The 23,723-nt window shown below is 36.4% G+C and overlaps 1 long non-coding RNA gene across 5 annotated transcripts in view; it reads left to right on the top strand.

Annotated features, from left to right (window-relative positions):
* The first annotated feature begins 7,263 nt into the window (after positions 1-7,263).
* Positions 7,264-23,723, top strand: part of LOC109144866 — a 40,262-nt gene continuing 23,802 nt past the window's right edge. For 4 of the 5 annotated variants that reach the window (XR_005603942.1, XR_005603941.1, XR_002045866.3 and 1 more), the window contains exon 1: positions 7,264-7,563. This is a non-coding gene — a long non-coding RNA (uncharacterized LOC109144866). Of the gene's footprint in view, positions 7,564-12,264; positions 12,367-23,723 lie in introns of those variants that run through there. The other variant, XR_002045871.3, reaches the window with a different exon arrangement.

Here is a 23,723-nt window from a genome sequence, read left to right as displayed (position 1 = left end):
TCTAAGTATCCTAAGAGAAATATCAACACTCCCAGTTAATCATACAGTTTCTCCTTTACCCATACGGGTATCCCACCAAAATTTTTAAATCATGTGCAAGTACAATTGAACGCTGGGCATATATTGGTCTTTGCTAGATGCATGGAGTCACACTAAGTTCTTGGCTTCTCTAGCACAAATATCATAGTGCAAACTAGAAACTAGAAATAATTTAGGGCTTTCAAAAATGTGATAATTAAATTAAAAAAATGTTACATAATAAGCCTCTTATAGGTGATATAGATGTTGTTCTTCAAATAATCTGTCAAAATACACAGCAAGTTAGACACAGGCACACTATCTAGATTAGGAGTTAATGTAGTCTGAAAAAGAATAGCTAATTGTAAATTAGGCTAAAAAAATGTTACTAAATACATCAAAGAACTCAGAAAGTTTAATGGAATGGTTTAGCTAAGTGGTTTGAAATAACTGAAGAAAATTAATGTCTCACTTGTATCTATAAAATTTTAGGAATTGTAATTTTTTTTAAAAAATAAGCATTTTTTCATCTAGTTGTACATATCTTAGAAAGGATGTCTGTAGCTCATCATTCCTCCCAAAGTCTTAACTACTGTTTGAAAGCACATTGTAATCCCTGCATGACTTCTATCTAAATATAATCAGACATCATCCATCTCCTGCTATTGACAGCCAACTAGGGAAATAACACCAAGGTCCTTGAAAATGTACCTGAGATCCTGACAGATATTGTTAGAATATGAGCTCCAGATTGATCCCTGAATGTGGAAATACTGCAAAGAGCAAGAGTGTGCAGTAGCTCTTTGATTCCTGCAGGCAGCTTTTGTTTTTTCAAACCTAGAAAAGATGCCAAGCAACAAAAGATATTTTCTTTGTGCTGTTACCGGAAACCAAGAGGGCACTCTTCACATCTCTGCAGCCCATGGCACTTTTTACTTTAAAATAGACACCATATTGCCATTTGAAAAAAAATAAAATTGAAAGGGAACAGATGCAGGGCTGCCACAGTCTCCAGGCTTTGATTTGTAGAAATGAAACCTGTGCAATTAAGACACCACTTACTGATTCTTTTCCTTTTCTAAATGACTTAAGTGGGTCATTCACTGATCTAATGAAAGTGGAACCCCTTGCCTTAAATCTAATGCAGCTAAGTAGAACCAGTAATATGTAACTATCTAATGTGCACCTGAGAACTGCTCCATTGCAAGGACTTTTCCTTTAAGTACATTGGATAGGGCACATAAAAAACCTTCTATCTTCTTTAATTGGCTCTGTATGGGGCAATTTACGCCTTACATGAAGATAATTTTTCCTCATGAGAAAGCTGATTAAATTACAGCTCATTAACAAGAATACCTTTGTTACTGAAACGTTCTCTTAGCCACAGGTAAGGCTCCCTGTGACCTACTTCTATTGCTTTTAGAATTCTCAGACTTCTCATTTTTATTTGAGTACCTACCTTTCATATGATTGGCTGCAGGATAAGACAGTCTCACAGTCTTATTTTAGATTGGAAGATGTAGGTTTTCTTCTGTGAGAAATAAATTCAAAAATAACTTTTTAGATCATAAGATGCTGGCAAGTTTATGGAAATAGCTTGCATTTCCATTCTAGAAGCTGAAAAAAGGGAAAAGTAATCTTGAACATTTATAACTGTGTTCTGATTCTTTGTATTCAGATGAATACATATTTTTTCTGTCTCTGGCCCCAAAGGAGTTCCTTCTCAGGAAGTTTTTTCCACTGCTTGTATTGCCAAAAGCAATAGTTCCTTCTGGAAGATTCTGTAGAATTGAATGGAAATTAAAAAGAAAGTTTTTAGAGAAATATAATGAGTTTTAAAGCAATTTCTGTGAAGTTCTGAATAGTTTTATGCAGAATTATTCATCATTTGATTTTTTGCTTGCCTGTAAAATTCTGTAGTATGAATACGATTTTTTACCATGGATTGGCCAGAAAATTCTGAAGAGGCAGCAGCATTTATTAATTGCTATAGGGTTTTTTATCTCTCTTCTATGGAGAAATGAACTTTAAGTAAGTTATTGACGTGTTATTTACAGATTCCTAAAGTATTGCATCACCATGCAACTTTGGATTTCTGGATATTTCCAAACAAATGCTACCTTTTTTCTAATAGAAAAGGATTCTATTCAGTGACTAAACAACAGTATTGCTATGTCTACAGGCACTGAATGATGTACAACTGTGCAATGAAAGATGCGATCCAAATACAAGCCATCTTTCTGACATCTTTCTTTGGTGCTCCTTGAGTTTTCTACAGGCAAACTTAAAATGGCACTTTTTACGTGATCAACATGAATTGAGCTGCCACCAGAGCAATGAAGTGTATTCAGACAATAATTCAGAGATCTATATTTAAATTGATTCTCTTACTTCAAGGGTTTTTCCTCCTTCAGATTTCACAATTTGCATTTTCAACTTGATGCTTGCATGTAACCAGCTGAATACGGAATGCATAAATTACACATGAACCTAGACGTGTGCTTCAGCATGATGGGAGCAGTAATTCAAGTCAAGGTACTGAACTGATCCTGGTACAAGGTACTGGTCAAGGATTAGTATTACCACAAACTTTTTCCTAATAGGTAGAAACTAATTAAAAGTGCCATTCTTTTACAGACTTTTTAATGAAACTAAGATTGAAGCTATAATTGTACTTCCGAACAGTGGAAATGTTACCAGAGAAAACTTCTATTTGCTAGGTAATATTCCTAAATGACACATCAACTTTCAAGTCCCATAAAAGAAAGCAAGATTATACATGTGCTCAAATCTAGTAGTACCTGCTGAATTGTAGCTTGCTGAATTGGTGCCTTGACTATCACGTTTTCATGTCATGGCCTTTTCAGAGATCATAAAACACAGCTTTTTTTTGGTAAGATGTGTCAGGACTGCAGAGTAATTATTTTGAACATTAAGGAGTGAAGTAAAATGGCTTGGCTAGTGAGCAGGTGGTGATTTGTATGAATTCAAATGCAACTATTATAAAGGAAAGCTTGATTATCAATTTCAGGATTTAAATGTCTTAATGACATTGAAAACTAAAATGATTTACTTTTATTTGTTTTCTTGTGTGATCTACTTAGGAGGAGCTGTTTTGTTTAGGTTTTTACCTCTACAAGCTGGATTTCTCAAGTGCACTACACATTCAAGTAACACCAAGGTCAGAAAATATCTCATTCCAGTTGCCTTTTCTTAACGCAAACAAGATTATGCTTCATCACAGCAGCAGAAGACATTAGGAAGTCCACTTTATACAGGACTACAGGAGGGAATAAAGCAAACAATTCTTTTATGTCTCTAAATCTCATTACTGTTTCCATTAGCTTTCTGTTTTTACCTGGTGGTAAAACCATGGTGGTAAAACCATTTCCATGGTTGCTTTAATCGCAAATAACTTTTTAGAAATTTGTTATTGCCAAATTGTCCACGGAGAGTATGTCTTCCTTCAGATGTTGATGATTTTTCTTTATGCTTCACTTAGAGCTTAGCTGTGGTTTGTTAGGCTCATGAATCTAGAAACCCATGTAGAGAGTAATAAAGACTTGGATAATTAAGCCTAACATGGAACAACACTGGTGACAGTGATGGCTGTCCATATAGCCTGCCTACCTGTGTAAGCTGAAACTTAGAGGGCAGAGTTGCAAGGCAGAAAAGAAAGTGGCGTTCATACTTTCTGCTTGTGGGGATGAGAAAGGCAAAATGTTTCTCACAGTTATGCAGATGTTCAAAGTGCAAGTTTTCAGCAGTCTTTTTTCTCAGATTTCCATGCCCAGCTATTCTTTGACATATCCTTGACCTCCTTAGAATGGGATACAGAGCAAAATAAGCAATTAATCCTGCTTGTAGATTAAGAAAAAGATAAGTAAGGATCAGAGAAGGTAATGTTACAGGACAGAACAGAAAACTGTTGGCTGTAGAAAATGAAGACTTCAGTTTGTTTTGAGAGATTAACACAAGAGCAGCACGCATGTTGATCAACAGTTTTTAAGTGCCTGGTGCTTATGCTCAGGATAATACCCAAGACAGCAAAAGGACCAGATGAGCCTTTCCAAAGTTACAGTACTGCCCAACGCAAAGAAAAACTGTTAAGTTAGATGTAGAAACTGGCATCTTTTTGTCAGTCACTGTAAGTGTCCTGGCACCCTGCTGAATTGAAAAGGACAATGGTACTTCTTTCTCAGAAAGCTCTCTGCTATGCTACAGCCATATCCAGCACCTTAGGGCCTTGCCTGGAGATGTGAGCAGAGTCAAGCTCAAAGTGTATGTGAATGAAATAGCTGTATACACATGTAACTCTGTGCATATAGGATCACGTGTATTGGATTTGTTGTGTTCTTTTATTTTACGTAGTTTTTACAGGCAGATTAGCATGCATATGAAACTCTAGGAAGCGTAGTTCGGTCCCCAGCTGCTACCAGTGCTAAAATCATGGAAATAATCTCTTTAAACAAACAAACCAACAAAACAAGAAACACCCTCCAAAATCCCACCCAAACAAACAAAACCAAAGCTGAAAAAGCTAACAAAATTTTGTGACTAATTTTTTGCATTTTATGAACTGGTCACAGAAGAATGCAGTAGCAGAAAAAAACCTTTAGAAGGGAACTCACAAAAGCATGTTAAATCTGGAAATCAGTAAAGAGACAAATGCTATGATGCAGTCTCTTGTGGAGTAGAAATGCACTTTGAGGTAACTCAACCATTACCATCTATGTTTAATTATTCCTTTGATAAAGAATTTCTGGTACATTAAGTGACAGTTTTAGACAGTGCAAAAACATTATTGTTCCTATATCATTGTTACAAAAAAGGATGATGTCAGGAAGTTAGTCTTTCTCCACTCCTTGCCATTTAACACCGTGTTAACAACAAAGGTGTCTGACAATACAGTGTGGTGTGTATACTCACCTTCAATTAAACTAGTATGGTAGTTTGTCTCACTGAATTTTACATGGTCAGATTTGTGCAAAATAACATTAAATATTTTACGTATTTTGCATAAGATGAATAAAAATACATTCTGTAAAAATATGAAGGTTGAGTGCACTATTTGTTACTGTTACAGCATATTGACACATGCCCTAATATTGATACTGCACTTAACTGTAGAGTAGTAAAAAGAAACCTTGTAAGGATATATATTACGGCAGTCTCAAAATAACAAAAGCTATGTTAGCAGAAATGCTTTTTACATCAATTTACTGGGTTGCTGCATAGCTTTTACTTTTTAAACTGTGTCAGAAAAATGAAAACATAAAACTTCCTACACTGAGATTTTGCTTTAGCAGTATTCACTAGAAGAAGCGGTGCCCATTTATACACACCATATTTTTAGTAAGATTATAACATTATATCATTCTTAGTTTCCTGCAGAAAAACAGAATTAATTAAAGACATCCTTATTAGGGGGACTCCATATAGTGACTCCATAGTTTTCAACTCAAAAATCTGCTTAGTGTCATCTTCATTGCTGATTTTTTTGACCATCCAGACACAGACAAACAAAATTGCTTCAAATCTGATTAATGAAATTCAGATTAATGACCAAGGAGGATAAGATTTCCTCATGCTGATGATCTAATTCTGATTATAGTTCGGGCTAAGGCCAGACTACACCTGTCATTAACTTTTTATATTTTTCTAATGAGTGAAAATTTTTCTTATGTTTTGAAACACTGAAACATTTTTCAATGTTTCAAAAAAAGGTAGGATTTAAAATTAGCTCTCTTATAGAGCAGATTTTGCTTGTAGTTCTAGGAATATAAATTCTGAAAGAGGGAATCTCAGAACTTTAATGCTCATCAAAAAACTACTATTTCCTAGAAACAGTACTCCTTTCTGAAGTCTAAAATGCATGAATTTTTTTTTTCAATTTCATTCAAAATCTGGAAAGTTTTGCAATGATATCAATAATAGAAAGTATGCAAGTATTGTAAATGTGTACTACACTTTAGAAAAAACATAGAGCTGAGTTACAGAACACACCTCTGTAAAATTGTATGAAATTTCCTGTTCTGATTGGAAATAATAAGGTCATTACATACAACATTTTTCTCTTCATATATGTTGTTTTGATAAAGTGTTCATCTGTGCTTGTAGTGGCTTCAGGTTTTTAATGATTTCTATGGGATTGAAACACGAAAACCTCCAACTACAGAATTTATTTTCAGTATAAAGAATTTATATTTTCCTAAAATATGCCTGGATTTACTGTGTCATTTTAAGTGAAAAGGTCATACAAGGTCAGTGTGATTTCAGTTTTTTGTAATTAGTTGTAACTGGAGGTAATATTCCTTCGTTTTAGGAACAAAACCAAGTATATAACAATGAACTCTTTTAAACTACTTTATTTTGTTGGTCATGTGCAGGGAGGGAAATGTCATACTGCAAGGGTACAGAAAAGATTAATTACCCATAGTCACAGGATATGTCAATTGCATAGGGAGAAATAAAAAAAAATCAGGTCTATAGCACTCTTCCAAGTCCTTTGCTTCATTTTAAAACTCATTGTTCACCTTGAAAAATGCTTGAGTTGGAAGTACTTCTGTATTTTTTTATTGCATTCACAATAGTAAAAAAAATGTAATTTTCATATGGCTCACAGAAAGCCATATGTGTGTGTGTGTGTGTGTGTGTGTTTTCCAGGATTGAACTATTTAGCAAGAGTTATACAATAAAATAAATATCTTCTTCCACTTCTTAACAAAATAAATAAGGGTGAATGAATAGAGGAAATCTGTTCTCTTCTAACATTTAAAATGAGCCTCTGAGTGGAAAAAATAGGAGTATTTGATAAAGGTTGTTGTAAAGGAAAAGCAATGCTCCAACATTTACAGTACAAAAATGGACCAAAGAGGAACAAATAAGAGAAGTGGATGAAGGACATGCTAGAATGAACGAGGGATCTTTCGAAAACTAAATTTTAAACTGCATCCAAGAATGGTACAGAAATTGGCAAAAATGTTGTTAAAGCCAATTTTGATTAAGGTTCCAATAAACAGTTCTTGCAATTTTTGGAGGTTCAGACTGGATATAAGGTGGATATTTGCCATGTAAATGAATTATTCATGTTTAAGGAGGGTATCTTGGCATAAACATTGGGTTCTGTCTCAACCACACTGCATAGGCGGCTGGAATGAGTGAGTCATTGCATTTCTTCTTGAAAGAAAGGTTATGCTTCTTGTCTTAGGGCTAGGGGAAAACTTTTAGCTAAATGATGGACAAAATAGGGTTTTTTTTCAGGGTTTATGTAGGCCAGCCCTGCTGAGGCTAATAATGAGGTATATGGGTTAACTGAGAGAAGGAAAAACGGGCACATTTAAGTTATTAATCAAAATGTCAAGAATTAATGCAGACACTAAACAAGAATTTACATGTTTGCTATGAAATGTTTTCTTCTGCTGTGATTGACAAATATTCCTCTTCAGGAGAGTGAGAAAAAAGACTCTCAAGGCCAGAGGGAACCATTAAGTAAGTGCTTCAGGGCAAGAGATGAAGATGAGGTGTTTGCTACAGAAGAAACAGGTAAATATTGTTAGAACTCTTTTCTCTTTCAAATAAGTTTTCCTATTGAAAATAATTGCCACACTAGATATTAGTAAAAATAAAAAATTCTGATAAAATTTTCAGTAAATTTTCCAAAGATGCTCACATAGCCAGGGTCTTACATGTTTTTCCTTCTATAACAAATAAATGAAGAAAATATATTTGTTTTATTTACTTGTTTGTTTGTGTCCATAGAGTATTTTACTGCATGCATTTTAGCTTTAGGAAAACGTAAAATGTCAAATCTAATTGCCACTGATTCAGTTAGAGGATCATTTGGCATTCTCTGGTATGTTTAATGGAAGGACTGGGGGAACTGCTCTGCAAGGACCTCTGTATTTGCATTCTTAATGAAACCTTACTTTTAAAATGGTAAAAATATTCACCTTTGAGTTAAATGGTACACTCTTTGAGAAAACTGGTTGAAATACTTCATGCATCTCTGAACAAAAGCTCTTCCAGACTTTCTGTCTTATTCTTTATTAATCCTTTACTGACCTTCAAGACAACTTTTTCATAGCTCATACATAAAGGGGAATAGCTAAAATTCATATTTGAAAAGGCATATAGTCAGGCGTTGTGACTAACTGATTGGGATAGATTTACAGAGTATACGAGTATTTGGGACAGTGACTTCTGTTAAAAGTAAGTGGTATGATTTGTGAAGCATAAGAGATCTGTTTTCTGCCTGGTGCATAGAAATTTATATACGGTTCTTCCTTCACAACAAATGATGGGACTTGTCTATCTAAAACCTTGCACATTCTTCTGAAACTGTACCAGATATTGTTGGCATAAGATTTTTTGATCTGATCTCTGAAATAAAAATAAGATTTAATGTGTTTCTGCAGCTGGATTTTCCTTCTGTTCATATCGTAGCCATCAGGTAGTACTCATAGTCACAGCTAAATGACCTATTTGCAATAAAAATATACATAGTTTGATCTTTTTCTCTTTTTTCCACATTATATAAATGAAGACTTGCTTTTTGCAGAGGTGCATATGGAATTATAGTTTGAGTGTTGCAACCTTGACTACTTCATCTTCTATATTATTTTCAAGTTAAATCTGATCTTGTCTAAAAACGAGGTTTTCTAATAGGTATAATCAAAAGATGTCATGTCAGGAAGCATCAATACTGTCTGTCTACCAGTAATCTAGAACTCAGAGAAAGCAGTCTTAGGAGCATACCATTAAGTCTGTGAAAAATGGTAAGGAAGATATAAATCACAGATTTATAGAATCATTTAGTTAGAAAAGACCTCCAAGATCATTGAGTCCAACCTTTGACTGATCACCACCTTGTCAAGTACACCATGGCACTAAATGTCACACCCACTCACTTCTTGAACAACCGCAGTGATGGTGACTCCATCACCTTCCTGGGCAGCCTATTCCATTGCTTGCCGACTCTTTCAGGGAAGAAATTCCTCCTGATCTTTAACCTGAGTATCCCCTGGTGCAGACTGAGGATCCTGTTGTCCTGTCACTGGTTACCTGCGAGAAGGGTCTCCTTTCAGGTAGTTGTAGAGAGCTGTAAGCTCTCTATTGTAAGCCTCCTTTTCTCCAAAGTAACACCCCCAGCTCCCTCAGCAGCTCCCCATCAACTTCTGTTGCCCTTTGCTAGCTCCACTGCCTTTCTCTGGACACTCTCCAGCACCTCAGTGTCTTTCTTGAACTGAGGGGCCCAGAACAGGGCACAAGATTTGAGCTGTGGCCTCACCAGTACCAAGTGCAGAGGGACAATCAGTGCCCTGGTCGTGCTGCCGCACTATTGCTGATACAGGCCAGGATGCCTTTGGCCTTCTTGGCCACCTGGGCACATTCTTGGCTCATGTTCAGCCACTGCCGACCAGCAGTCCCAGACCCTTTTCTGCTGGATGACTTTGTAGCCACTCTTTGTCAAACCTGTTGTGCTGCACGGGATCTTTATGGCCAGAGTGCAGGACGCAGCACCTGGTCTAGTTGAACTAGCTTATTGAATAAGCTCCTTTAATACCTTATCTGTCTCTGGTGTGTTTTTAATAAATTTTAGTGAAACTCTATAAATGTACAGGTCTGGCAAAGCAGCGTTTCAGGTCTCTGCTTCCACCCTGTTTTGTGTCATTGTGGTCCTCCTTCAGCAGTCACCAGTACCCTCCCATCCAGGAATATTTTACCATATTGCCTCACAGATGGACACACAGCATTGCCAACCAGTTGTCAGACCTCTTCTGTGTACTCTGCAGTAGCCCCTGGTGAAAGTCTCAGTAAATGCAGAAATACAAATGTGGTGTAAAATTTGCAGGTTGTTTCTGGCTCAGACCCTTTCTAATGGGTCTATTTACACAGCATTACACAAAGTTCTGCACTAAAGCAAAAAATTAATTTCTTTTCAACATAGGAGTGGAAGAAGACTATTAACTACTGGTTTTGAGCCATTTCAAAACTATCAGGAGAAAATGGGACTCCAGAGAATTCTGTGGAACAGAAAACACTGATGTGAAAACCTTCCCCCTTCAGCTATTTGCAGAGATGAAGTCACTGAAATTTTATACCCGACACCTCTCTAATTTCTCATCTAAAGCTTTCTGTCTCTTTGTGAAGACCATTTGACAAGGAAGACAGAGAAGCAGCATTTGTAGTATCTGTTTAACGTAACCAGAGGCAAATCTTATGATTTATAATATACATTATGAATCACAGAAAGAAAATGTGATGCCAGGCTGCAGATTAATCAGGCAAATGATGTTACTAATCAAACTGTGATTCTTGTGATGTTTACTGGAGCATCATGTTTAATTCTGAATCAGAAATCCCAATCAATAAATATCAGAGAATGGGAAGGATCCGTCTGCATCCCTGTATTTAGATTAAGTGATAGGGCAGTGCTCTGGTTGTTGTGAAACCTATTAACTGGACAGCTTTGTCTATATGTAGTCTGTCAGGGGAGAACTGTGAATTGGCCTGGATTGCAGAACATCATGGTTTACAGTTTCAAATGTTAAATCATGACTGTTAAAGAGTCATGATTTACTTTACTGATATCACTTGTTTGATCCATTACACTTGTTCTTTATCTTTTATTCCACAGCTTGTACTGCTTTCTTTTAGATTTCCTTACTATGGGTACCAAATTAGTGGGATGGACTTCATCTATTTGAGTGCATGTTATCTCTCTCCACCTGACTTGAGTACAAACGACATCATTATGCTTAGGAGCTTGCTGGTAGCCAGCTGAATAATTATGAGCACTATTGTCACTGACAAGGATTGCATGCTGAAACAAAATATGATAATTTTAAAAACATTGTGAATTTGATTATATATGAGGAAATGCAGTTTTGAACTTCTGACCTCTACTCTGGTCTCTATGAATGTTGGATCAGATGGAAACTGTCCAAGATCTCTAGATTTGCCTCAGTTATTAGATTATTAGCACCAGTAAGTGAGAAGGCAAAATGCTAAGGATCCAGATGCCCATGACCATTTTGCACTGCCAGCTGTCTCGTGGGAAGGTGCAGGTGGTCTCTGGGACAATTTGTAGTATGAAAACTGCTTTCTGGAAGCCCAGGTGATTGTGCTTTGCTAGAGTAAAGGCTTGATGCCTTTCCTCTTGGAAACCACCTGGTTGTAGCACTGAAACCTTCGAGATGATTTGTTTTCCAAGCAAGAGGGTACTTATGTGCTGGCATTAGCACTTACTGGCATTGGTGAACCCTGAACTCTTTGTCCTGTGTTTCAAGGAAAAGACACCCATTGGAAGGCAAGACATAGTTTACTGGAGGAGACAGAGAAGAGAAGAAAAAGGCCAAGGCTAAAGGAAGAAAAAAGTTTAAATATGACACTTCAGTCAGACTCTTTGCATGGCCCATCTTCCTTCTTCCAGAAATTCTTTTGTGCACCTGGTTTTTGCTTGTGCAATCTGCGCCTTCATGGCAGCCACAGAAAAAAGGCAACAATAGTCTTTAGCAGGCAATACTCTGTTAGCATGGATCTCTGCCAACAGTAGTCAGCAGGAGAGCTTCTCTGAGCTACTTAGCTGGTAAACAGCACCTTTACCTAACCTTTAGTCAGTTGATAATACATTAATGTTTGACAGCTGATTTAATGAACTCTGCTGGGCTTCTTAAACAGTACAGGTGGTGAGATCTGTGTGTTTTGTGGAGGAAGGGCTTAGCACAGTCAAACGGATTTGAGTGGAGCTACGTGATTGTTTGGTGCTTGAGGCACCAAAATACATGTCTTAGAACTCCACACAAATAGCATGTATATATATATATATATATATAGATAGATATCTGTGAGTATCTATTTCTCCAATAATTATAAGAAAAATTAAGTCAGTCTGGGCAGTCATCATATGCAGGTTGGGTTCCACCAACCTCACTATATATTGATCTGTTAACTTCCTGCACTGATTATGACTCTTAAGGGGACAAAAAAAAAGTATGAAATTGCTTTGCTAGCTTCTAGCCTTCTGAGAGCACTGTACTGGTTCCTGTACGCACCTGAAGTGTTTAGAACATTTTACTTCTTACATACCCCAGTCTTGCAGGGTTGGCACTTGCACAGCACTACAACTCTTAACTTTCCACATGTATCATCCTGCCCAGTAATTAGCTTGAAAGAAACTGCTGGTAGCTTCCAAAACCCTGAAAAACCTGCTTTGTAGGCTTAGGTGTCTCCCTTTACATGCTGGTGTGGTTTGAACGACCTTGACTGGTCAACCTGGAAACTACTGAAGACCAGAACTGGTATTCCTTATTTTCAGAAGCCAGAAGATGGACTTCCGTCTTAAGGGTAGGTTCAGGAAACCCTATAGCAAATGATAGTGTGAAAACAAGTAAGGGAAAAAGTGTTGTGGGTGAGAGAGGCAGAATTTCTTCACAAAGTAGTCATGATATGATATTGTTATGTTGGAAAACTAAAAGTAAACACTGTTTTACAAATTATCTCACTTTAATGTAACTTGAGTACCCTGAATATTTATGGGTTTATATGTCTCTTTGAATGATAGGCACTTCTAGAGACCTCACCTTTCATTACTATTTGAGAACAGGAAGCTTTTAGCAACCATAGGGAGAAGGACAACTTTGTGGGCTTAATCTCGTATAGATGTCATTTTGTTACTATTGAGAGGCTGGTTTGAGTGAATTGAACGTTTTTCTCGCTTGTGTATTTAACGTTCATAAAACCTTCTTTGTTTGATTCTATGGGAACAGAATTCCCAAAAATACAAAACCAAGCTTATCTGAGGCAATGATAATATAAATAAGTCATGCCCAAAATACTCGTGGCAGGATCACTTTGAAGGTAATGAATAATTATTTAGTATCCAGTCTATTCAGTTCTTGGTTCATGCAGGCAAAACTGCCTTTTACTCTTTCAGGAGTTCAGCATAGCTGATGCATCCAAATACTCTTTTGCTGCTACTCCCAGCAGCCTTAATAGGGCCTGACATCACAACATTGCATCATGCTGCCCTTCCTGTTACAACTGAATAAGTTCAAACAGTGCAATATGTCTAGCCTGTAAATGATATCAAAATTCAAGGCTGCCTTATGTAAGTCAAATGTTATAACCAAAAGCCTTAAGCTGTGACTGGAACTCTTTTGGTACTGGCATAGAGTGTACCTGTTGTATGCACAACACAGCTGTATGAGGGTGAAGGTGTTCAATGACTCAAAGAGTTGCTCAGTCTAGAATTTAGGAGTGACTTCAGATCATCCCTTTCATTTACACTGCTGCATTATTTTAGCAGCAAGGTCAACTCTTTGGCCATGTCTGCTTGAGTAGTAGATTGTGATAGTTTCTTTCTCAAAAATAAATTACCCTACATGTGCTCTCTTTGAGCCAGTGCCCCAAGTTCGTCCAGAAGTGGAAGCTGGTGCTAAATACATTACTCAGTCTCTTTAGTGCAGCTGTAAAGATGGCAACCCATTTGCTCTGTTGTATGGTCTACTAGCAGATATCTGGTGAGAGCTGGAGGTGCTGGTTGGAGATACAAAACACTTAAATGGTGTTGATTCACAGGGAAAGTCACTATTGGCAGGACATTACGTATGGTGGCATCTTTGTTCTGATACCTGGTTCAACCTCTTTTAAAAATTATTCTAAAGTTCTTAAAGGTTATCTTTTGAGACTATGTATCTGCTGAGGCTTCAAGGTGTTGAAAAGTATAAGTGGAATATTATTTAACTTATGATTTGGATTCCTGATTGTGTTTAAACAAGTTTTCCTGGCCATTTTTGTTGTGGTTAAAATTCTTACCCGTGAGTTGTCAGTTTAAATCATTATATCCGTTCTAAGCTTTGAATGTGGTGCTGATTGTTTAAATGGAAATTAATGGTACACATATATTCTTTCAGCATCAAAGAAACAGAACACTGTATTTACCAACATTTACAGGCACACACCGTACAATACATGCGTACACAGTCTGTATATAATGGAAGACCTTGCCTTTCATGGATCAGGCGTAAATGGGATAGAAACAAAACTATGTTGCTCAGTTCTCTGTGGGTGTTGACATATCTAAATTTTATACTAGATTTTTGTGAATCTAACGAATCAACCTAACCCTCTGGCCCAAATTCTAATTTCTGGTAAAGATTAGAATATGTGTATATATATATTCTTTGCCCTTCAGTTTCTCCCTCCATTTATAATATAGCTAGATAATGGAAACAAAGATGATGGTATCTTACACGCTTTTTTTAAAAAGGATGCAGAGAGAAAAGTAGCATCTTCATCATTATGTTCAGCTAATCTTCCCATTATGATTACTACAGTGTTTTATGTTTTGGTTTATTGATAAGCATGTTTGTGGAAAGATTATATTCTTTGTACCTCTGAGTCACAAAAGATGTTCTCACTGAACTATAACAATTTGCGGTTTATTTCTTTAATGTTGTTTTGCTAAAGTGAAATGTGTTGCTTCCTTGTTTACCTTTTTAGGCAATGGTGTTCCTTCCTAATCATTTTGTACTCCAATAGTTAAACATCATCACAGTTCTGAAGTACCTGTTTAGCCATTCTGTGATTACGTCTCTCTATCTCCCCTGAAGCAAAAGCCGCAAAATAACGATTCCTGTAAAGTGGAGCTAAACCCTTTTGTTCATTTATTAAACTGCATTTGAGAAGGCTGAGAAAGATGGCAATTCCAGTTTAAATACTGTGCAGAGAGGGTAACATCAGCGTTGTCCATGCATGGAATTGTCTTTTGTGATTAGTTTTGTCTGCAGTGAGGTACTAAACCTCTGTAACTTTGTTAAATAGGGAGCTCAAAAGAGCAGAATGTTCAGTAATTAGCCAGGCACTTGGGCAACTCTGACATAACTTAGCATTTATTACTGTTTTGCTCATTGTGCTAACCTAATTCACTGACCTTTAATACAAAGCATGCTTCATTTTCAGCAAGGAAAACTGGGATATGCATTTCCACCTGGGAACTGGAGAATATTAGGAACAGCTGTGGAGCCCAGTTCCTCTCTGATGTGGCCAGGATCTGGAATTGCCCTCGCACCTGTGGCTGTGGCCAGTTGTGGTGGTGTTGCCAGCAGACATCTAGAAGAGCTGGTTACTGTCAGTCTCTGTGGGGGATTTGTAGGTAAAGAGCAGGGATAGGTGAAGGCTATGGTGCCTTGGGCTTCTCTTTTTCATACCAAGAATTCTACTGAATGATTGAGAAAATAGTGAAAGTAAAAAAATTCTACATTACAAAGAAACTCTGTACGCATCTTTTCTACACAACTTGCAGTGGCTCTGACAAAAATAGTGGTACTTCAGACAGCGTTTCTTTAAAGATGCATTTAACAAAGTAAATTATTGGGGTTTTTGCTTGCAATTACCCCAACTGCAAATTCTAGTACATTCTGCTGCATAGTCCTCTCTTTTAAAATAGATGGATTCTTTTGCAGTCTTTACGTTATATGTATGTTTTATTTTTAAGTCCGTTTATATGTAGATGCTTATATATATATAAAAATTAAAAGTCCTATATCTCGGCAGTTTTATAGGTTTCTTCCCTCTCTTCTTCCCTCTCTGTAGTGTCACTAGATGTAGTTTAACTTACATTACTGTCTTCTGAAGCAAGGCCTGCATTTATACTTTTTTTCCTCTGTCTCATCATTGTTATAGTAGCCATATTTTAAGTAATATCCTGATTATTTTTTCCTAAGAGTATACCCTTTTTTAGCCAAATTTTCCTTCACAAAATTTATTAAATAATCTTGATTTATTCTTCTCTACAGTTATACTCCTGTAAATATTCACCTCTCTTCCATAAATAAGCTTTTAAAATGGGTCCTCATATGTTTTATTTTCTGGATATGAAGAACTAATAACTATACATTGAAAATTTTAAAAGAAAACTGCATGTTTGCTACCTAAGTCAGTTATGCTATTCTAGTGGTATTTCTTTCAAATTCCTAAGATTTTTATAGCTGATTGACTCTCTAGAGGATTCTCCTTAAGTAGGTAATTTGGATTTCACACTGTCTGTTTTTTTTAAGGAAAGGAAAATAGGCAGAGAATATTCACAATAAATATCTGTTATTATCTTCTCTCCATTCTCTATTAACAATTGGAGAGTACTTTTCTTTCTATGGTTTCTGTCTCTCTTTAATTATCTATTTATTTTTAAAGCCCAGAAAAGAAAAACAACTATGAGGCATTCTTAAAGTGAAAATGATCAGATGGCAGAACTGATTGTGAGAGATTATTTTAGTAATATCTAAATCTGTCTCAGAACAGAAGTATGTATTTTTTTGATTCCTTCAAGCTCTGTATTTCTATGTTTTCCGTGAAGATTTGGAGTAACTCAATTTTGCATGTATCTGGTTATGCAATATTATACATAAGCTATTAGAAAGAGAACTGTAAGGTTAAAAAATTTGGTTTTATAAGTTGGAAAAATGAAAGTTGAGTTTTCTTGTTGAAACATTTTTGCTCCCTTACCACCTATCATAGTTCCATCCTGCACATTGTGATTTGATTTTAATTAAATTAGTATTTATTTTTTATTAGAAACTCTAGATTCATTCAACAGCAGAATAGAAATACCAGAGTATATATGTGACAGGTCTTAAATTTATTATTAAAATCAGAAACAGGGTAATTTTACCAAGTGGAGTTGATAATTTTGAGGTGTTACTATCTTAAAGGCTGTAGCACAGGTCAGACATAGAATCATAGCTCACATTGTTGATGTTCACCTCTCTTGTGTCCCAGAAAAATGAGAAATTTCAGGGTGAGCAGAGGTGGGAAGAAGCCTAGGCAGGGACTGACACAAAGTCTTCTATTCCTGTCTCCTTGGATTACATCTGGATTTTGGCAGCTATTCACATAGAAAATGAAAAACAAGGGATAAAAAGCCCCACATTAAGCTCAGAATAACTTAAAGGCAAAGCTGCTAAAACCAACATTTGCCAGGGCATCTTCTACTCTGTCTTTACTAAGAGTGTACTATGGCAAATCTTAAAAAGATTAGAAGCTAACACCTTTGATTATTTGAAATTCACTGAGCATATCTATCATTTCTACTCCTCTCAGATATAAATGCAACCCTCTAGTTTAATTCCTAGGTTACATCATTGCTCTTTCAAGCTGATTCTTTGAGTAATTCCCCCAAAGTGTGCAGCAAGAAATGTCTCATGACAGGCCCAGTGTTAAAATCATTGTCAGCTTCAATTGTAGCATTTCTGAGCATTCCAGCTCCTTGCTAAAATACTTCATGTTACAATAGACATGAAGACTGAAGTGCTGTCCCCCTATTGGAAGAGGAGCAGGGAAGGGAAGTGAAGGATATTTTCATGGGAAACACAATGGCAGAAAACTGTAGTGAAAGTCAGTATTGTAAGAAGAGGTCAAATTTACAGCAAAGTGAAAATACACTTTGTTCTTGTAAAAGGCAATACAAATTTTCTTGAACTCTTTGTTCTTTTATATGTGAAGAACTCTAGAAGATGAAGTGTGAAGTATGAAGGCTCTTGAGCCCATGATTGTTGGAGGCTCTGTTTGTGACACTGCTGATCATCTCTGCAACAGAAATGTTCTCTGCCATCTCTTGCCCTTCGAACACCTGAGTTTTGAAGTCCCCATCCCAGGGGGTAAAGATATGTAAAATATATATGGTCTAAACACTGAGAGAAAGACATTTACATTGGGCTTTCCAGACCACAAGGCATTTAAAAAAACCCCAACAAACAACCTCCTAGGGGTCTTATGGCCTTCCAAAAAGCAGGGAACTAAATTATTACACCATCTTATCTGCAGTGACACTATGGGGTATTGTAAAATTTCTTTGCCACTGCAAACAATAATTGGACCTGAATTAATGTGAATACTTTAAAATCCTGGCAATTTAATTGAAAAAATGAATGTATGGTGTGAACAAGAGTCTAATTTTAATTATATCAATAAAATAATCTCAAAAGTAAAGGATTTATTTTTAAGAAAATAAACCTTTCATATTCTAAATTGAAATTCACTTAATACATTATAGTCTCAAAAAGAAAAGGCTGTGTTGTTACAGCACATATCTTCAGCGCTGAGATAATTCATTTAAATGTGTTTTTTTCACAATATGAGTACTTATCTCAGTCAGTCCCTCCAGGACACCATAATTTTGAAATAATGTGTTGCACTAGTACTTTAAAAATCTTCTTCAACCCCTGCTATTCATTCCCCAACATACTGAATAAATCATACAAGCTAGGTTTTTTAAAAAAAACCCCTAGATTTTTATGAAATCAAATGCACCTTGTGAGAGGTCACATTTCCTTCTGAAAGAATTTTTTCAGCTGCTCTCCGATTGAACAGATCTATCCCCACATAACTTTGGGGGTGGGATAATGTACCAGGATACTGCTCAAATATATTTTTCTAGCTTTTAAAAAGGAACCTCTCTAAAGCAGTGGACACATACAGAGGGCTGTTACACTTCCTAATCAAACTAATTGATTAATATGATTAATTAATTGCATTAATAGATTCCATGAGACTCTTGAATACCAAAGATATTTCTTTTCCTCCATCTTTTTGTTATAATCTTCAACGTTTTCCACTTCTTTGAAATCTGGGTAGAATTTAGAACTGAATCTTGGAAACGAAATATTTAAGGAAATGTAAAAATATTTGAAAATGTTCCTCCAAACTTGCTTTGAATTTTCTGAAAATATCAGCCATCTTACTTTTAAAATGAGGTGGGGCCATTTAGCTCAAGTATTGTAGCTCAAGCTAGCTAGCTAGATAGAGAGATAGAGAGATAGATATAGATAGATAGCTCTCAATCTCCTCTATTATTCTGTGAAGTGAGAAATATATCTTAAAGTTTTGCAGTTGAAAGGTCATACCATAAAATGATAAAGACTTGTGACCTGCGTAGACTCCTGGTAGTCCAGGCAATGGACAGTAGTAATGCAGTTTTTACACACAGATTCAATTATTTTAAGAGAAAAATGCTAAATATCTGCACACATTTTGCAGATATATATGGTACTATAATTGATGACAGTCAGTGTAAGAAGGTAATTGACAGGTTTGTGGAAGTTTTCTATGCTTGAAGTAAAAATGTAAACATACACTACTGTAAAACCTGTATCTTTCCATATATTAGTGCGAAAAAACTATGAAATCCTTTTAAGATGAATACTTCCTATGATTACCTTCCTGTTATTCAAAGGAAGATGACACCTCCTGAGAGAACTCAATGTATTCCTGCAAGAACTGCAGAATTGATGACTCTTCTATCATGATAAATGATATGGTAACATTAATAGTGCAACATTAATTTCTTCTGGGCACCTCCCTTTGTTTATTACCTAGAAGAATGTGTTGACTAATAAGGAATTAGGTCACCTGGCTTCAAGATAGTGGCTCAGTTTTGCTGCCAAAATGCAAAATGGTTCCCTCTTTAATGGTTTGCCATGGCTGTGGGTTTTTTAACTACAACAATCCCAGGTATACATGAAAGTAAATTCAGTGCTATGGTGGCCTTGAGATTACTTCATACCCTCTTTCCAATGTAAGAGATGGGCTTAATCCCCAATAAAAACTACAGAAAACACAATTGGGTGCATCTCTACTGAAGCTTCTAGTGATAGAATGAGCCTTATTTCCAAAAATACTTTTCACTAAGGCTCTTATCAGGGCCAAAACTAAGGACTCCCAAATAGAAGGTCTCAGTAACAATGCAAGTTTGATAAGTGGTATCAGAAGAGTTAATTAAGGTGTCTCAGGTGAAGGAACCATGCGAACGTCTTCATACATCTGGGGGAGACAATCTATAGTCCAAATGATAAAAAAAATTTTGTAAGACTCCTACAACTAATCATAGATCAACTGTCTGAAACAACGCCTGTCAGCTCTGTCAGCTCTGATCAAAATAGAAATCCTCATCACGCAGTAGGCTTTGTGTGAGGTTAGAAACAACAGAGAACATTTTGTCATGCTTTCTATTATTTTTATTTTCATTTTTAAATATGAAGATGAGACATTAAGTCTCAGGAATGAAACATATCAGAGTCAGAATGAAGATTCTTAAACCCAAATTCTTAAAATACCAGGAAGGAATTCAAAATAAAAATTCCTCAAAATAAATAAATCAGAATAGATTAGCAGAAGATCATAGTTGCTCCAGTTTAAACCAACCAAATTCAATCTTCTAATTTCTTCCTTTATGTCCTTTTGAACCATATTTAATATGATGACATGTATTAATTTACATCACTGCTGATCCATTCATACCTATGGAGTAGGACATTACTCTGCCTTTTATAGGAGTAAATAAACACAAAGTCAGTAATTCCTGTCTTGAGGGGTTTGGGGGGATCTTTCACCTGGTCTTTGCTTTGAATTTTTGGGATGATTTGTCTCATGGTTACTGAGACAGGTTGCATTTTCAGTTTTACCAAATATTCTATTCTATTCTATTCTATTCTATTCTATTCTATTCATATAATACAATATAATAGAGTACTTTTCTTGCTTCCATGGTTTTTTTTCTGGTACACTCTTTAGCTCCATTTTTAGTTGTTTTTCATTTCACCTTGAACATCTTTCTCTCATTCTAGCATTACATTTTCCATCAATATTTACATTTTCTGATATTTTATTTTTTCACCTTCCCACAAGGAATCCACATCCTCCCTTGCCAACTTCTTAATTTTTATATGTTTGCAAAATCATTTATTATTTATCATTTCACCCTACACTTTATTTTTCATTCATTTTCATCCCAACATTCTCAATCCTTTTCATTTATTCCCTCATTCTAAGCTTTTATGCAGCCTTTTTGAAGCATTGATTCTGCTTGTTGGTCTTTCATTTATTTTTTCTGTCTGTTTATCCATTTACCAACAGTGGTCACTTATTTATTGAAGTTTGTCAAGTTGTTTCTAATCTGGAGTTGATATGGCAGTAACAAAATCCCAACTGTTTTTAGAAACTGCATATACAGTTGTAATTCACACATGCCTTGCATCTATTTCTCACAAAAAATAATGCCAAAACAATGTAAGGCTGAGCATAACCTTTGTGTCACCAAAACACATCAGGGATACTATAAAGTAAAAGTTATTTGAAAGATCATTCAGACAGCTTGAGGTTGCCTGAAGCTACCACAAAAATAGTATTATTTTCTCAGAACTGTTTAATGTATCTGTGCTGTCTTTAATTTTTGGTACCTAGTTGAAGGGAAGTCTTGTCAGTGAAGGCCTATGCAACGGTGGCATTCTGCAATTCTGCCTTTTCTGCATCTTCTGTTACCAGAGCCCCCTCTCCATTTGTAAAGGGTCCACATTATCCTTGCTTTCCTTTTGTAATTAGTGTATTTAAGAAGCCCATCTTGTTGTTCTGAACACCTGTAGCCAGATTTAATTCCAGATAGCCTGGAATTCTTTCTACTTAATCTCACAACCTCTTTAGAGTCATGCAAAGTGGCCTGACTCTGTTTCCATCTCCCATCTCTTTCCTTTTTGTGTCTGACTGTTCCTTATTCCTCCATGCAGGTCTCTTGCCTGCTTTTCCTGATATCTTGCTCATTGGGATGCATTGTTTTTGAGCCTGAAGGAAGTGATTGTTGTATATAAAACAGCTTTGTTGCATTGCCCTTCTTTGCAGGGTCTGTTTCCATGGGATTCTTCCAAGAAGATACCTGTTACAATCTTAATTTCTGCTTTGCTTTGTCATCATCTAATAATGAACTCTACCATGTCATGGTCGCTACAGCCAAGCTGCTCCCAACCCTCAGATCTCCAATGAGGCCTTCCCTATTGCTCTGTATGGGGTCGAGCAGCGCATCATTCTTTGTGGGATCCTCCACTACCTGCAGCAGGAAGTTGTCATCAAGGATTTCCAGGAACCTCCTGGATTGTTTGTGCTTTGCTGGGCTGCTTCTCCAGAAGAAGTCTGGGTAGTTAAACTCCGCTAAAAGACTAGCGCCTGTGACTCAGAGACTTCTTCAAGCAGCTCATAGATGATTTCATCCACTTTTTCCTCCTGGAGTCTGTAGCACAACTCGCAACTATGTCATCCTTGACTAGTCTGCCCTTTTATCTGGCCCCATAAGCTCTTGACTTGCTCATCATCCACCCCACGACAGAGCTTGACACATATCAAGTGTTGCCTGACATAGAGCACAGCCCCACCCACAGGTCTGTCCCTCCTAAACAGCATGCACCCCTTTGGGCTTCACTGCAGATCCTCACTGAAGACAGAAAATAATGCCTCATAACAGTCAGAGGAGACGAGGACATAATTTAGAGAATATGTACAATATCTCTGGAAGAGAGAGAAGGTGCAAAGAGAAGGACCATTTACTTTCAGTTTAACTCATGAAGGTTGAATAACGCATCTTTGTGACAATCTGAACTAGCTGCACTGTATTTATACATTTTTACACTGGGAGAGGAAAATGTTGAAAAATCTCAGATGCATTTTGAGATTCTTTTGAATTTTAACTCAACAACATAATGCTGTATGAATATAAAACCACGTCTACATACATGCATATACACATTTCTCTTTTTGGCCATGTGGTTGCTGAAAATGTGCAAAGCATGTTTGTTCTTGTAAATGCTATATTTAATTACCATATCTAATTTAAACAGTTTCCTGGGTCTTTTCTACTCATGGATGTTACAAAGTCGAGGTTTCATACACAGCGAGCCATTGGCCAAATATATGTATCTATTATAATTTCCAAATAATACTATGAAATAGTCTAGTAACAAACCTCTAAAAGTGTACCAAGACAGAATACTGTGTTGGTTTTACCAGAGGAAAAGGCTAGATTTCATCTCCTCCCTGTTTTTAAAATGATTCTATATTTTGATATATTTAACTTCTATAATGTATCATAAAGCATGTGAGCATACTTTCTGTTCTCTTGGGTATAATGTGTGGCTATCAAGCTGCCATGACTGCTTAGGGTAAACAGAGTTAGTCTGGTAGGTTTCTAGGAGTGGATCACTGGAGTCAAACCCAAATTGCTTTTGTCATTAGGTGTGTCACAGTGTCCCAAGTGGTCACAACGAATATAGCAGCTTATGACTGAAAAGGTTGCTTGGCTGTAGATTTACTACCAGAAGCTGCAAACATTTTCTGTTTCTATTAAGGCTTTTAAAGATGTATTTCAGTTTTCTTCCTTTCCCCAGTTTTCTTGTATCCTCTTTAATCAGAACCTCATCCATACCTGTGTCCAAAAAAACCACATGTGGAACAAACCTAGAGAGGTTATTCAATTTATGTTCATTTTGCAAGGCTCTTATTTGGCACTTTTCAACCAGGCAAAAGATCTATTATAGCAGATGTCTGAGTGGATGCTGCAACACTGAGGTTCCATTTCACAGAAATATTTCAAATTTTTTATTTTCTTCTGTACCTTGAGTTTAGTGTGTAAAACTTGCCAAAGGAGCAAAGTGGAACAGACTTGCACCAGCACTGAATGAAATAGTGAAAATTAGTTTGGCTTAACAGAGAGTTAATTCTACCACAATGCATTAAACTGGTGACCTTTAAAATAGGCTGACAATGTGTCCATTCCCAGTGTCACTGATTAACCTTAAAAATTAAAGACAGAGAAGTTTCAGATGCTTGGGTGCAGCTACTTATCTACCTGATGTGCTTTACAATGGCATTTACAAGGAGCTAGACCC

This window comes from Corvus cornix, chromosome Z (genome assembly GCF_000738735.6).
Source record: "Corvus cornix cornix isolate S_Up_H32 chromosome Z, ASM73873v5, whole genome shotgun sequence".
In the NCBI taxonomy this organism is placed as follows: Eukaryota; Metazoa; Chordata; class Aves; order Passeriformes; family Corvidae; genus Corvus; species Corvus cornix.
Note: the sequence above shows the minus strand (reverse complement) of the source record. Positions and strands in the feature narration are given on the sequence as shown.